We start from the raw sequence: 17,875 nt of genomic DNA, 5'->3' as shown, positions 1-17,875 counted from the left end.
GTGTGGTGTGTGTGTGGTGTGTGTGCGGTGTGTGTGTGGTGTGTGGTGTGTGTGTGTGGTGTGTGTGTGTGCGGTGTGTGTGGTGTGTGTGTGCGGTGTGTGTGTGTGTGGTGTGTGTGTGTGCGGTGTGTGTGTGTGGTGTGCGCTGTGTGTGGTGTGTGTGTGGTGTATGTGCGGTGTGTGTGTGGTGTGTGTGTGCGGTGTGTGTGTGTGGTGTGTGTGTGGTGTGTGCGTGGTGTGTGTGTGGTGTGTGTGGTGTGTGTGCGGTGTGTGTGTGGTGTGTGTGGTGTGTGTGTGGTGTGTGTGGTGTGTGTGGTGTGTGTGTGCGGTGTGTGGTGTGTGTGCGGTGTGTGTGTGGTGTGTGTGTGCGGTGTGTGTGGTGTGCGTGTGCGGTGTGTAATGTGTGGTGTGTGTGTGCGGTGTGTGGTGTATGATGTGTGTGCGTGTGGTGTGTATGTGTATGGTGTGGTGTGTGCGTGGTGTGTGTTTGGTGTGTGTGTGGTGTGTGTATGTGTATGGTGTGTGTGTGTGTGGTGGGTTATCCCAATCGAGTAACTTGCGGCGTAATTTTTGGTCGATCGTCAAATGTGACGACGTGCCTCCTCTGACGACTAACGTGACGGGATCTTTAACGTCCACGGCGAATTGGAAGCGGGTTCATTGCACCCGCAGGGAATAACTAGGGCCGCTGCTGGATTCCGAACCGCGCCGGTTCTGGGTGGATTATTACATCGCAGGATTGTTCGAGGTGGTGAGGGGGGGGGGGGCTACATCCAGCAGTGGATTGACCATGGCTACGGTACAGATTTCACATCTTGCTGAATATTTCTTCCCGTACATTTCGGTGGGTGAACGGAGAAGAAAATGTGTCACCCGACACCACACGCAACTTATTTTGGCCATGTGAGGAGTCGTCAACACGTGAATAGTCACTCTCTCTCCAACTCTCCCACTACAAAGACGACGACAAAGCCCCCGCCCCCCGTATAGCTTCTATAGACTGTTCGGACAAGCGCTGTCAGCGAGCTCCTATTAAGACCGGCTTGGAGAACACGACGGGGTCTGGTGCAGCGGTCACCGGCACGTCCGGCCGCATTTGTCTCCCCCGAGATGCTGATGTTCGCACACGCGCTCGTTTGAGGCTGAGTCGACTTAGCGGAGGCTCAGAGCCGGTGTACAGATATCCGTTGCCAAGTGCTGGCTGCGAGCGGGAATCGAACTCGGTTCGCCGGGTTCGCAGGGCGGTGCGCTAATCACTACGCTGTCGCTCCCGGCACACCCACCCACACCACCCACCCGCGCCACTCAACCACTCAACCACACCACCCACCCACACCACCCACCCACACCACTCAACCACTCAACCACACCACTCAACCACTCAACCACACCACTCAACCACAACACCCACCCACACCACCCACCCACACCACCCAACCACCCCACTCAACCACACCACCCACTCACCGATTAAATAAAGTTTTGATATCTGGTTGGCATTGCGTGTGTGTGTATATATGAGTGCGTGTTTGTGTGTGTATATGAGTGCGTGTGTGTATATGAGTGTGTGTGTATATGAGTCCGTGTGTGTGTGTTTGTATTTAATGGGGGATCGGTGGTGTAGTGGTTAGCGCGCGGCGACCCGAGTTCGATTCCCGCTCACGGCCACCAGCGCCAGTGACGATTATCTGAACCGATCCTGGGCCTTCCCCCTAGGTTGACTCAGCCTCAAATGAGTACCTGGTTACGATGTGTGTAAACATCGCCACTGGGGAGACAAAGGCGGCCGGGCGTGGTGCTGGCCACCCACCCCCATGCGTACCGTTCCGGCCTTCATAGGTGCTCGCTAACAGCACTTGCCCCAACAGTCTGTTATGGCTCTACGGGGGATCTGTGTGTGTGTGTATGAGTGGGCGTGCGTGCGTGTGATTCTGCGGACAAACGAGCTATCGCGGACACCACTTCGTCCCGTCCTCTCATTCATAATCTGCCCATGCATGAAATTAAAAATAAATTAGGCGGCGCATTTAGAACGGAGGGGCCCACGCGTTGTCGCGCTAGGCGATGAACGATGCCACTAAACATATATCCTTCTCCTCCCACCTCCTGCTCCTCCTCCTCCTCCTCCACCCCCTCCACGACCTCCTCATCTTCCACAAGAAAGGGAGAACGTAGAGAAATTAGGCGAATAAACCAAAAAAAAAATCAACAAACATTTAGACTCGTAAAGCGGCGAACGGCACAAAGGCAAAGATCACCCGTATAGCCTTAACGTGCTTTTGGGGCAAGTGCTGTTAGCGAGCACCTATGAAGGCCGGAACGGCACAAGTAAGGGTGACGATGTTTACACACCGCACCAGGTACTCATTTGAGGCTGAGTCGACCTAGGGGATGCCCAGGACCGGTTCAGATAATCCTCACCGGCGTTGGCCGTGAGCGGGAATCGAACTCGGGCCACTGGTCTGTCACAGCGCAGCGCGCTAACCGCTACACCACCGCTCCCCACAAAGAACACACGCACACACACAGACATAGAACACACAGAGACATAGAACACACACACACACAGACAAATAACACACACACACAGACATAGAACACACACAGACATAGAACACACACACAGACACAGAACACACACACAGACACAGAACACACACACACACAAACAAATAACACACACACACAGAGACATAGAACACACAGACACAGAACACACACACAGACACAGAACACACACACAGACACAGAACACACACACAGACATAGAACACACACAGACACAGAACACACACAGACAACTTGCACAGGCACCAGCCCTGGTGCCCCCCTCGCCACAGGCATTGCTATGCGCAACTCCGCAAACGTTACCGTCATCAATAACCCACAAGGACTACGCTACAGTGGGCCGTAAAAAAAATAATGCACTTAACTACAGCTAATTACACGAAGCGGTTTGCGAGGTCCGACCGTGTGCGCGTGGACACATCATTAAAGACCGTAAATCAAAATCGCTCCCCTCCCTCTCTCTCTCTCTCCCAGCACTCATATTGTGTTGTTGTTGTTTGTTGTTGCAGAGATTCTCGCAAACACCGCCGCGTCGACTCCGAGTGCCCTGTTCGCGACACTGCGTTCGGTGTCTACGGAGCTTTCGGCAAACGGCGGTGTTCACACGAAAACAAATTTTCTAGAGATGCGAAAGCAAAGAAAACAAACTATCGGCGAAGTTGCTGTGAGCGAGCAGCAACTACGAAAAAACTCGCACCGGTACACGAGGGGGCGGGTGGCCAGCACCACGCCCGGCCGCCTTTGTCTCCCCCGTGCTGATGCTTACACACCGCACCAGGTACTCATTTGAGGTCGAGTCGATGTAGGGGACAGGACCAAGATCCCCCCCCCGCCCCCCCCCCCCCCGTAAAGACGTTAACAGGGCTGTGCGGGGCAGGTGCTGTTAGCGAACAAATATACGCACAGTTGTACAAAGACAAAGATGCCCCCTGTAACCTGGACAGACTTTTGGGTCAAGTGCTGTGAGCGAGCGCCTGTGAAAGGTCAGCACGGCACACGGGGAGAGATGGCGTTGGAAGAAAATAAAAAAAAAATTTAAACACGCGGCCGTCTTTGTTTTCCCCGACTTGGGGAAGGCTCAGGACCGCTACGGACTTCGTCCACTGATAATATCCGCGAGCGGGAATCGAACTCGGGGTGGCCGGGCTCCGATGGGCGGTGCGCCAACCACTTCCCCCACCGCTCCCACTCTATGCTTAATACAGTCACTGAATTGTTCACACGTAAATACATATATACGAATATATACTGCACGCGTGCATCCACACATATATGTGTACATAACACAACACATGTACACATGCGTACAACTGTGTACACGTGTGTACATGTGGTATGTTGTTGTACGTAGGCAACTGCATACCGGCTTAGTATTCACGCGAACGTAATACTCTGGGTGCACATATATATAAGTATATATACGCGCGCGTGTATGTATATACTTTGTGATCAGAATACCACGTGTGTTTTACGCGTGCACGTGTGTTACACGGAACAAGACCGGCCTGCTGCTACGTGAATCAACGCTCCAATTAAACATTGCAAAAGGTCTGAATATATATTTAAATAGCTTGCGATTCATTGCCCGAGTCAAAGTGGTGTTTTTGCAAGCACACGCGTCTGTACGTGTTCATAAAAAATATCCCCCGTCTAGCCTGTAACAGACTGTTGGGGCAAGTGCTGTTAGCGAGCACCTATGAAGGCCGGCACGGCACACGAGGGGGTGGGTGGCCAACACCACGCCCGGCCGCCTTTGTCTCCCTAGTGGCGATGCTCACACATCACCCTAGGTACTCATTTGAGGCTGAGTCGACCTAGTGGAGGCCCAGGACCGGTTCAAATAATCGTCACCGGTGTTAGCCGTGAACGGGAATCGAACCCGGGTGGCCAGGTTCGTAGCGCAGCGTAGCGCTAACCGCTGCACCACCGCTCCCCACAAGTAAGTACAAACACACACAACCCAGCAAAGATTGTACATCTATGTACAGTATATATGAGCCTGTTCGCAAATATTCGTGAGTTATTACCGTACAAATTCACGTGTTGTGAAAAAGGGCAATTGTCCGAAACGTCTACTATATGTGTATATGTTTGCTTCTTGTAAGGCCTCGCACACGGCGTTGTTGACAAATGTGTTGAGTTTGTTGTTGCTAGATTTGCTTGCGAACCTTTTGTCAATGCAGCAGCAGCGTCACCAAATAAATTTGTTCAAATTGGTGATGTCTCATTTGCAATATGGCAATGCGCTTTCCTATAATAATGATTATAATAATGTCATCATGCCCATCATGACTCCCTGCGGTGTATAGTACAATGCGTCGTGACCAATGCACACACACACACCAACTTCGTTACAGATTAACAACAGAACGACTGCCGATGATGATGATGACGATGATCTAAACCTGTGTATAACATCTATTTTGCATAGAATTAGGGCCCGTAATTAAGCGGAAGAGATTCAGCCCCTTGCGGATGAACGTCTGCGTGGTTCACCTGCACCGATTCAAGCGAGCCCTGATGAGACACCGCATATTGAAACCGGTTCAGTGTGTTTTTTTTGGTTTGTGCGCCTATATATTAGACCAATGCTCCCTGTAAGCTGCCCTCCCAAAGACCCGTGTGGCTGATGAGATATGTTTTAATCATATTGTTTTATTTGGTTTAACGCGTAGTAAACTTTCACGACCAATATCATCCATAATAGAGGTTTTTGTTGTTGTTGTTAGATCGCGCAAATATAAATGTGTCGTTAAACCCGCCACCACCCGACACAGCCAATTAGTCAGGGTTGTCAGCATCATTGTGCTGGTTATAATTACTGGCGAAACATCGTACTCGAATTGCAGATGTTGTGGGTTTACTCTCCAACACACCGGTGTGCTGAACTAGTCACGAATTTGCACGTTCTGTTTACATGACAAACCTTTACTAATTGGCTGTGATTATTTATACGATCTTACCCCCAAAAACTCCTCTATCATAGATACTTTTACGTTTGTTTAGACCGACATTCCTTACAACCACGCTTCATCATGATTTCATATTTCCCTTCATTAACATGCGCGTGATAATTACCCAGGCACTCTGTGATGACACACAGATACACCGACGTGATGCATTTGTATGCGCTTAAGTCAAACATCGTTTGTTTTGCAGTTATTGAAATTGAGTAATCACAAAACGGAAATGCCATGCGTTTCAATGATTCGGTGATTATGGACAATGCGTTTGACAAATGTACGCATGTATGATGTGTATATACACATGCACTTGTGGGTACAGGGGAGTTTCCCGTGTTGGTATTCATAGGTGCTCGCTAAAAGCACTTTTCCCAAGAGTTTGATCAGGCTATACGGGGGATATTTGTCTTTGTATGCATGCGTATCAGAAATTCTACGCTGTTATTGCATTTAATAACCTAATATATTATCAATTAAACAATGACATACGGCAAGATGTTCTGCGCTTGTTTTATAAGGTTATTATGTTTAACACAGCATGGATACAGGTACACATAACAAAGACAAATGTCCCCCGTATAGCCTTAATAGACTTTTGGGCAAGTGCTGTTAGTGAGCACCTATGAAGGCCGGCACGGCACACGAGGGGGTGGGTGACCAGCACCACGCCCGACCGCCTTTGTCTTCCCAGTGGCGATGTTTACACACCATACCAGGTACTCATTTAAGGCTGAGTCGACCTAGGGAAGTCCCAGGACCGATTCAAGTAATTGTCACTCGCGTTGGCCGTGAACGAGAATTAAACTCGTGTAGCCGGGTTCGTAACAAAGCTGCTACACTACCGCTCCCCACATGTTATGAATATATGTATACATAGTATTTACGTCTGTCATTCATCGTGAAAAGTGCATTCCACGTTCATAAATGACCTGGCCTCTCTGGAATGTATGTCACGTTTTTGCATATGGGCCCAGCCTTACCATTATAGCCGCAATAGCACCGACATATACATATATATTATAATAATCTTAGTTATATCGACCATCTCTAACAAGTATGACTCCATCGCATCATATATCACTCAATGTCATGATTGGTTCGTATCTCCGGAGTCGATCAAATAAATACCACTTGGCAGTGGCTGTCCTACGAATAGACTCGCCCCTTCTCCGCCACACGAATGTGGATTTTCCACCAAATGTATTAATGTTCATTTTAGCAAGATATACCCATGTTGATGGTACCAGGGTCGCTTGGCTGGTATGCGGTTTGACATCTGGTGGAATGTATATTTCTGGTACTTCAATCTGCAAGAAAATAACTTTTCATATCCTCGGACTCATTTTTATTTACCAAAAAAAGTTGCTCCGGATTTCAAACGGTGGAGAGAATCTGCGTGGAAACATACGCTGATCACAAATCATCAACATCATCATTACCATCATCATCATTACCATCATCACCATCATTATCAACCATCATCACCCATGGTCAATCCACCGGTTGTCGAAAGCCACCCCAAGCCACCACCAACTCAGCACGTGGTCGCGCCAAATCTAATAATGAGCTCCTTCGTCAAAGGTTATGGACACAAGCCACAAAGCGAGACACAATCGTAACACACACAATAGCACAATTGCATAGTTTGACACTGACATTTAACACGAGACCCTTCATACATAACATGGCACAGACGTGACACTTGGTATATACATACATGATAATATATACGTACTATATTTGACATTTGATATATACGATATAAACATAGCATGCGATACACACCTAAGATTAATCGTAATAGGCTATTCATATAAATGCTTAAAAAACACAACCATTGACATTTGATGTACATGACGTTTGATACGCGTATGACATTTCAGAGTCAAATAACAATGCTTTGGCAGAAGCTTTGGCAGACCAAAAAAATACGAACCCACGGAATGATGAAGATAGAACGCTCGTCATGAACGCACCATTCCCAAAAAGGCAAGAGTGGATAAACAAGACGCACATAAGAATTCAAATCTTGATAAAGATGAGACTTTGCTGGACATTTTTAAAAAATGACCTTCAAAACTCATCGGATTTCTCCAGGATAATTAAATATTCCGATTCAAATTTTAACTTGAGATGCTACGCATACTAATTTGACATTAATAACATTACATTATTCTACAGTCGTACAGTTAGACGTTTATTTAACGTGTCATTCCAAACGTAACATTTGTCATGAAACATCACGTGACACAAGAACACCATTTCACACGAAACACATTTTGAGCAGACCTCACATTTGACACAAACACCAAATTTTATAGACGCAACATTCAAGACAAACGCAAAGATCCGCTGTATAAACTAAACAGACTGTTGGGGGCAAGTGTTGTTAGCGAGCACCTATGAAGGCTGACACTGCACACGAATTGGTGGGTGGCCAGCACTACGCCCGGCCGCCTTTGTCTCCCCAGTGGCAATGTTTACACACCGCACCAGGTACTCATTTGGGGCTGAGTCGACCTATGGGAGGCCAATGACTGGATCAAATAATCGTCGTAGAAGTTGGCCATGAGCGGGAATCGAACTCGGATCGCCGAGTTCGTAGCGCAGTACACAAACCTCTACGCTACCGCTTCCCATAACACAAACATCACACTTTTAATACAAACACAATATCTGTTGCCGACACAACATTGGACGTGAAACTAACCAACATGACCATTTAAAAGAAAGATAACAACAGATGGAAACATAAAACGCAATGTACGTATATTATCCCAGTAAATATAACATCCCATGTATACAATATGCCTATTGAAACGAAAGTTACATTTTATATATACATAATATGACACCAATGCGGGGCTTATTACAGTTCGAATGACGCAATTATAACAAAAGCGTATTTTAAAGATATTATATTATTACCAAACATGTCATATTTTATGCAGACTTATTCGAACAAAAAAAAACCCTTACAACATTTAATAAAGATATAACAAATATGATAACAGGGTCCCCAATAATTTAGATGGAGTGCTCTTGCCAATCATGTCTCGGAGCCCAGCAGCATTTGTTTGAACGAGCCTGGCTCTGCTGATGAGAACCCTGAAGGTGAAAACCGCTCCGAGAGCTTCACTTGGTGAAACAAATGCTGCTGCTGGCTACTCTGTGGTCTGGAAAGCCAATAAACAGGCTGATGTACTTAAAACACACACACACACATACACACATATAAATAACAACATATGTTTGGAGAAACAGAACGGAGGAGTTATGCCCGTGTTTACCTCCACCGATGACGACCTAATATCAGTGTGACCGCATGTTGGCTCAAAGGCACAAGAAGATGGTCGCTCGTCGCTTCTGCTGGGACGCGTCCCGTGGGGTTCCCTCCCCCCCCTCCGCTTTGACTGCGACTCCGTCACCCACCTCGACCATCGGCTACCGTGCCCCAGTGTGGCGGTTCGAGCAGCGATCGCCCTTTGCCCGTTCGTCCCGCAGTCCGAGTCGCGCCTCTCTGATGCGCTGAGCCTGGTCCGAGAAAAAATCCGCGTAGTTGTCGCCTTTCCCGTCCACTACACGGGGGCCATTGAACAAACCAAGAGTCGACCCCGTTGCGTTCGTAAAACGACGCGCCGCATTAACAAGCCGCGGGTCACAAAGGCTCGTTGCCGACCAGCAGATATCGGCGCGTGACCCACCCCCCCCCGCCCCCCACCCCCGGCTCGTGAACGCGACGTTTCGGGCCAATATCCTATTGCAGGAACAGCGCGCGCTCGCCTTGCATCCGTGCGGTTCCGTCCCGTCTAAGGTGTTGTCGGACGCGCGTCATTCATTCATCGTCAATCGTGAAACGTATTCATCAATGTCAAATATAATCATTATCGTCAAATATAATGATCATCATTGTCAAATATAATAATCATCATCGTCAAATATAATCATCATCGTCAAATATAATGATCATCATCGTTAAATGTAACCATCGTCGTCAAATATAATCATCATTGTCAAATATAATCATCGTCAGATATAATCATCATTGTCAGATATAATCATCATTGTCAGATATAATCATCATCATCATCATTGTCCTCACCACAAGCAATCGTCACCAGCACCAGTTACCATCAACCGTCACGATTCATTATAATAAGCGTCACCCATCATCATCAATAAGTCATATCCAAAAATCATCAATGTCATTATAATACATTTAAATCAAGGATCATCACCCAACAACAACAATATTATTAAATACGTAAAATAAATACAAATCTACTTACAAAATATCCCAGGGTACAATTGCACAGGAATAGAAGTGTCTCGAGACTCACGAAGGCTTTCCATTATCGGTCAATATTCATTTCATATATATACTATATCCCACTCGTCGCTGGTGAAGTATGGTCCAGCAACGGACATGGCGTGGCGAGGCCTTCATCCAACAGTGGATTGACCATGGCTGATGATGGTGATAGTGACGGCTTGGCGAGGCCTTCATCCAGCAGTGGATAGCCAAAGTCTGTCACCGAAGAATTCGTTCAAACACAACACGCAATACAGTGAGGTATCCTGTTTAATCTTGCCGCCGGTCGGCTTTGTCGCCCATTGTTGTTCATCAACATTTCCTTGACCAAGCAACGCTCTGGGCCGGCTTCGATCATGTTGGGTCGCATCAGCAGAGTCAGGCTCGTCAATTTAAAAAAAAAACTAATTTCTGCTGGATGCACCGTCTGTTGTTGGCACGAGCCTTCCGTGTACACTACGGGGTTCCATTCACCGCAAGAAGTGAGTGCTTACACAATCTCATTGTGAGTTTCCGATGAGCATAATGGACACACTTCAATAGGTTTATGGACTTAAACGTAATCATATATACACATATATACGTGGAAACACACATGACTGGATTCTGGTTATGTTTAATATCACTGCAGGTGAGTTCACATCATCATTATCATCATCACAATCGTTGTCGTCCTCGTCACCATCCTCGCCATCATCATTCTCATCAGCACTGCATGAGTGCCAATGCGATTGTGCGAATGCGCGCATTCACGGCGAACAGACTAACGTGGCCTAAATACAAACAGAACGCGTTAGGGTCAGACTAGGGGTCAGGATTAGTGTCAGTCATGGGTAAACTGACCAGTAATTGGATGATCAGGGAATGCTCGTGTCAAAGGTGAATTGCGTGTGGCGTGGGGCAGGCGTGGGGGGACGTTGCTGAAACGACTAATTTGGAAGCAGCGTCTCCATTAAAAAAAAAATCATTACCACCATCGTGTTCAATCCACTGCTGGGTGAAGGATAAACGCCTGCCGCAAATGCCCCACCAATCCCACCGCTACAATCGCGTGATGTAAAAAAAGAATTCAGTACGGCACCGACACGCACACGAGCTGAATTAATCGCTCCATCTTTACCCCCCCCCCCCCCAAGTCCCTCTCGGACGCGTTCCATTCTTTGGCTGCCGTTCCATCACTGATCTTGACCATCGGCCACATCGCCCCCCCCCACCGTCACCCCGCGTTGGCGACGCGTCCTGCCCAAGGAAGCCCGCACTCGGGGTACCTCCACTCCCTTCGCCGTTTGAATCGTCGCGGACCCCGGGGACCTGCCTCGCTCCGTCTCGCGGCGTGGTCCCAAGCGCGCGTGTCTCTGTCTCGCCACGCCGATGCGCGTGTGGCTTTTCCGGGTTCGGTCAATGTTTTTTGTTTGTTGTTGTTGTTGTTGTTGATGTGAATATCCATGTCGTCGTCGTCGCGATCATTACGGAGGGAGTGTTTATTGTAAATAAATCCCTTTGCGTTAGAGAACCGGGTTCCTGTGTTCGTGGGCACTGCCTGGCAATTCGAACCGCAAACGACTTTGTCCCCATTCAACACCGAATATAAAACGTCAACAGCGAGTTCCGCGTGTCCGAGATTACACGTGGAAGCGAGTGAATTCTAAAATAAAACTCTGGCGTGATGGCGGAGGAGGTTACGAACATTCAGATGGACACGGAGGAGGAAGAGGAGGAGGACCCAAGGCCGAGCCGCGGACGTGGCGGCCGATCTTTGAAGTGGCACTTTTTCTGGACGAAGGAAGAAAGCAAGAGAGAACTAAAGAAAAAGAGGATGGGGAGTAAAAGGGAGGGGGGGGGGGGGGGGCTAAGAAGCCATATATTTTCATACTAACGAGGTGACAAGGGCAAAAGAACGCTAGACTCTGCAGACTTTGCCTTTCTCTCTCCTCCTCTGAGTGCTGTCACAACAAAGACGAGAGCAGCCGCGCTTTGTGTACCCCCTGAAAGGGGGGCTGTGTATATTTGCAAAACCGCATCGCGCCGGGTGTGTGACCTCTTGCTTCGCTGAGTTCCACGCTTTATGTTCGTCTCTTTATGTCACCACCGCTACCGCACCCCACCCCCCCACCACCACCCATCTCCTCCTTCTCTCCTTGTCCGCCAACCCCCCCCCCCCCCACCCTGCCCCTCCAGCACCCCACCAACTTCCCCAACTTTCCACGGCCTAACTTACCAGAACAGTTCCCGGGGCAACCACATTCTGTAGGAGGAACTTGGGCTCTGAGTGGCATCGTTCATTTCTCTGCTCCTCTCTCGCCTGGCCTCGTCTCGCATAATAATCATCATCATCATTACCATCACCACCATCATTGTCATTGTCGCCATCAGCATCATCATCATCATCACAATCACCTCCATCATGATGATCATCATCATCACCATCATCATTACCATCACCACCATCATTGTCATTGTCGCCATCATCATCATCATCACAATCACCACCACCTCCATCATGATGATGATCATCATCATCATCATTACCATCACCACCATCATTGTCATTGTCGCCATCAGCATCATCATCATCATCACAATCACCACCACCTCCTTCATGATGATGATCATCATCATCATCATTACCATCACCACCATCATTGTCATTGTTGCCATCAGCATCATCATCACAATCACCACCACCTCCATCATGATGATGATGATCATCATCATCATTACCATTACCACCATCATTGTCATTGTCGCCATCATCATCATCATCATTATCGTCATCACAATCACCACCACCTCCATCATGATGATGATCATCATCATTACCATCGATCGCCACCATCATTGTCATTGTTGCCATCAGCATCATAATCACAATCACCACCACCTCCATCATGATGATGATGATCATCATCATCATCATTACCATAGCCACCATCATTGTCATTGTTGTCATCAGCATCATCATCACAATCACCACCACCTCCATCATGATGGAGGTGTCATCATCATCACCATCCCTGTCATCATCACCATAGCTATCATCACCATCGTTCCCATCATCACAATTCTCACCATCATCATCGTCAACATCATCACCAGCATCACAGCTCTCCGATCTGTGTTACCGCTCGTTATGTCTAAGGTTGGTGGTGCCTTCATCCAGCAGCGGATGGATAATGGCTTATCTTGATGATGATGATGATGATAACGCTGATGCCTGCGTCAATAAATAATGGGGATTGTTTAAACGTGCTCAACACCATCATCGGCATCATCATTATCATCATGACTACGCCACAGCATGCACGCAAAAATAGTAACATTAGCAGCCGATGGTAAAACACTCCCAAACAGGGTCCGAACTCGCAACCTTCCAACTGTGAGCCGCTCGCTGCTCCACTGAGCCACCGGGCCAGACAATGTGCCTGGAACTTAACATGCATCTAGCCTTAGTTTGTCCTAAAACTGGTCATAGGATCTCTACACTGCATGCATGCATATATACATCGCCGTACCCAGTACACCATTGGCAGTGCCGTACACCGATAAACAACAACTCTAAAGGTAAAGTGAGAAATTAATCCCTGGGCATCACCACCACCACCATCATCACAACCACCAAAGACAAAGATCCCCCGTATAGCCTGAACAGACTGTTGGGGCAAGTACTGCTCGCAGGGACCTATGAAAGCCGGAACGGTACACGAGAGGGGTGGGTGGCCAGCACCACCACCACCATCATCATGATCACCACCACCATCATCACCATCACCACCACCATCATAACCACTATACGGAAAAGAGGCGAAGTGAGGAGCGGCGATGTCTCGAGGAGAGGAAGGGGGGGTGGAGGTGAGGGGGGCAGAGGGGGGATGGGGAATTGTGTGTGTGGGGGGGGGGGGGGCGGTGTTGTTGTGGCAGACACTCACTATGGAGAGCTATACGAGACAAATAGCTCGCGGGGGGTGGATGGGGGGGGGGGTTGGGAGTGGATGAGGGGGGGGGAGCAGTCGAGGGGGGGGGTGGAGGAGAGGGGGGGGGATGTCATGATTCACGGGGGGGGTTGTCACCTGCAGCTCTTCCCCGTGTATCCCCATATGGTGACACGGCTCGGGACAAACACTCGGACAGAGTCGGGCCCCGCTCCCCCGGCTCGAGACGGGCGGTGGGGATGGGGGTGGGTGGGGGGGGGCATTAGGCAGAGAGAGATTGAATTATCTCACCCGTCGGCGGCAATATGGCAGGGTGACGGCGCAGTGACACGGACGTCAAGTCCCAGAGGCCACCGCGACTCCACTCGAACCTCTTCATCATCATCCTCATCCTCCTCCACTGCTGCTGTTCCGCGTCTGCCTATGAAGAAGGAACATTTAAACTAAACTCTCTTTCTTTTGTAAACTTGCCAGGTAAGGTCCCACTGAGCAGTATAGCTCCTTTTTTGTTTTTAGAAGCGACCTGCCGATCACAAATTACGGCTCAACGAAGTGGCTTGTCACGTGCATTATTTCCACGTGACAGCAGCAGACGTCAGGGTCGGGATCGAACCCACGACTTCCTGCATACCAGGCGAGGTGGTTAACATCTCCTAGCCGCCGTGATGATGATGATGAGAGAGAGACACGCACAATTTAAAAAATATACAGCAGCAGGCGTCAGGGTCGGGATCGAACCCACGACTTCCTGCATACCAGGCGAGGTGGTTAACATCTCCTAGCCACCGTGATGATGATGATGATGAGAGAGAGACACGCACAATTTCCAAATATACAGCAGCAGGCGTCAGGGTCGGGATCGAATCCACGATTCCTGCATACCAGGCAAGGTGGTTAACATCTCCTAGCCACCGTGGCGCATCAAACGTAGGCTGTTATGATTGCTTCCCCCGTTGCAAGGCATTTTATTCACCAATGCGTTGAGTTTTTGACTTTGGAGGGTCATACAATTGTCGTAGTCATGACTCCAACGATGCTTCTGATATTGATAATCATGATTATCAGGTGTCACGGATGCTCATTGCTGCTTGACGAAGGCATCGTTATGAGCATCATCATCATCATAATGTTTAGCCGCTACCTACTGTTGGGATGAAGATCGTGCGGAATGAGTGTCCATTACCCGCCACAGCCAAATACGCCAAGCACGAACCGTGGCGAATTGCAACCGATAAAGTTGACAAGCGAGCAGAATCTCCAGCGGAACGTCGGCGTGTATCGTAAGAATGGCTATGTCGGGTGGTGGAGGGTTCCACAGGTCGAACTGACACCATACCCACGCGGTCTAAAGCAAAATAAAGCGGTTATGAATTATGTTGGTCGTGAAAGGCTACGTACGAAATTAAACAAATGACTCAGATTTTTGCTGTTGCTGTTCCTTTTGGCAGTGATGCACAATCACATATATACACTATATAAACAATGTATATAAACAATGTATATATACAATATATATGCAATGTATATGGCCCAAAAGTCAGGACACATAGGGTTATTTCATTTATTTTAACAGCGGAATTAAAACAGCTGAATTGTAAATACGTTATCTATTGCCATTATTCACATTAAAATGGTTTCTTCCTTTTTAAGATGACATAAAGAAAATGGAAAAATAAACAACTATACCTGCTATTTGTTCAAATAAATATGATTGTAAATAGAATACATATCACAACCCTATGTGTCCTGACTTTTGGGCCACTCGGTATATAGGGAATCAACACACGTGTCAATAATACCGTAGTCTTAAAAGGAAAAGAATAATATGATTTGCGACATTTCTGGGTAATGACACTTCTTCGTTATGTTATCTGAAGAAGGGCAATTTCCCGAAACGTTGCCTATCATATATATTGCTCTCTTTTAGGGCCACAGTGTCATTGATGAATATATAGATTCCTATTCCGTGTGAGATTGTTCAAATGGCTTGTTTAAGTTATCACCGTAATTGTCCATCAACCAGTGCCAAATGAGGTCTAGACAGTGTATCCCCACTGTTGTTGAACGAAAGCATCAAAATTGTCATCATTATCCATTTTCTATCTACTGCTCGATAGAAGGCGTCACGGTCCTGCGATGCCACTACACCTCCGATTCTGATACACTCACAAATGCACACTTTGTACACACATAGACATACAATTCGCACGTTTGAGTCAAATATCATTCATATTCTTGGTTATTTCGGGAAAGTCACGTAGAAGAGAAACAATAAAATGATAAAAATATAAAGCAATAAAATTCTCACGACGTTTCGACTGCAACACAAGCAATCATCATCTGGTGTGTTGCAGTCGAAACGTCGTGAGAATTTTATTGTTTTATATTTTTATCATTTTATTGTTTCCCTTCTACGTGACTTTACCGAAAGAACCAAGAATATGAATCCCTGCAGTCACGAAAGCTTTAAATCAAAATTCAAATATCATTGTTTCTTGGCATCTCTATTCTAGCCGTCTCTGCCCTCATTTAAACTGTTTAAGTGTGAATGTGATTTTTACAACGTAATTGCTCGTGATATTATGAATAATTACTTTATTTAAAAGCTGTCATTGTGGTCACGCTTTGATGTTGTCTGCCGGCCGCGTGGCATTTGAAAGAAAATTAAAGAGCGTATTGGGCTCTATCGCCTTCAGTCGGGAAGTACACTTCTGATCCGAAACGTCTAATGGACCTCACTCCGCCTTCGCACGGTGTGATTCCATCGCTCCAGTCTCGACCATCGGTCCCCATCGTCCCTGGTCGCCACGTGCCCCTTGTCCACTCCCACTGAATGTCATGAACAATTGCCACCATTGATACAGATTGTGTGAGCCAATGCATAACGAAACATTTACATTTGAAAGTTGCATTTCGATATATAAACGACCCGCTGTTGCTCTTGTCATCATCATCACGCCCTTCTCACACTCCTCGTATACTCGGAGCACGAAAATCAATCTCCTTTTAATGGAACAATCGTAATGATGTGCGAAAATGACATTGCATTGTGAGGTTTCGTCCACCGGATTTAAATAAATCTGCCGTCGTGCAGCAGTGGATTGAGCCTGGCAAACAGTCGATGGCAATCAACGCAATCGTGCGTCTGTCGCGCTGCAGTATCGCACATGCAACACGTCCCGGGGTAGTAAAGCGAAAACCGGTTAAAACCGGTAACCGTTATTGGAAGAGGTAACCGGTTCTAAAAGTCCGACAAAACCTACATTTATTTCCGGGAGAACGTTCGCAAAGCTTGCGTTGATTGACGGGGCTTGTTTTTACCTGGTGAGGTAAAAACAATAGTTTAATTAATTTTTTGTATATATATATTTTTTTAAAAAGTTTTTTGTTATTCTTTATTCTACGTTGCACTCCTATCGTGTTGTTTTTTTTTGGGTACTATTTGTTGTTGTAACGTCCGGACCCCGTGCCACATACCGGACATCTGTGTAGAAGAGCTTGATAGCTCATCGGATTCCTCCTGAAGCGTAAATAAAGATTCCGATTGCTTCCGATTCCTCGTGGTGTGTACGTTTCTCATTTAAAAGGTAAAACACAAATGCTGTGATTATTGGCCTGATGTGTTGGGACAAACCGGTTACCGGATGCGTTTTTCATTCGGTTAACGGTAATAGTAAGCAAATAAAACCTTGCTACGTGCATACGCAATAGAGTTTAAACTTCCTCGACACAACAGCACACGAACGCTGCACGTTTCAGATGTCACGCAGCTACGATTAGCACGGTTGGCTACGTACAACGCGAAAGAAATTCAACGTAGATATATCATCATCGATATTGATCGATAATGATCTGAACACGTGTTTCAGCTTCTGGTCACTCCGATGTTGGGTGTGGGTTCGAGCGGTGGCGCAGTGGTTAGCGCGACCCACGATCAAATATTAGTCGTTACTGATGTGAGCCCTGGCACTGGGATCGAACCGAGGAAGTTGATGTCGCTCTTTTCGTGGCCCAGTGCGCCAACCATTGCCGCCACCGCTCCCAACATTGTACACATGCGATGATAAAGATCCCTCGTGTAGCCTTAACAGACTGTTGGGGCA

This window comes from Petromyzon marinus, chromosome 47 (genome assembly GCF_048934315.1).
Source record: "Petromyzon marinus isolate PM22_M1 ecotype Great Lakes invasive population chromosome 47, UKy_Petmar_22M1.pri1.0, whole genome shotgun sequence".
In the NCBI taxonomy this organism is placed as follows: domain Eukaryota; kingdom Metazoa; phylum Chordata; class Hyperoartia; order Petromyzontiformes; family Petromyzontidae; genus Petromyzon; species Petromyzon marinus.
Note: the sequence above shows the minus strand (reverse complement) of the source record.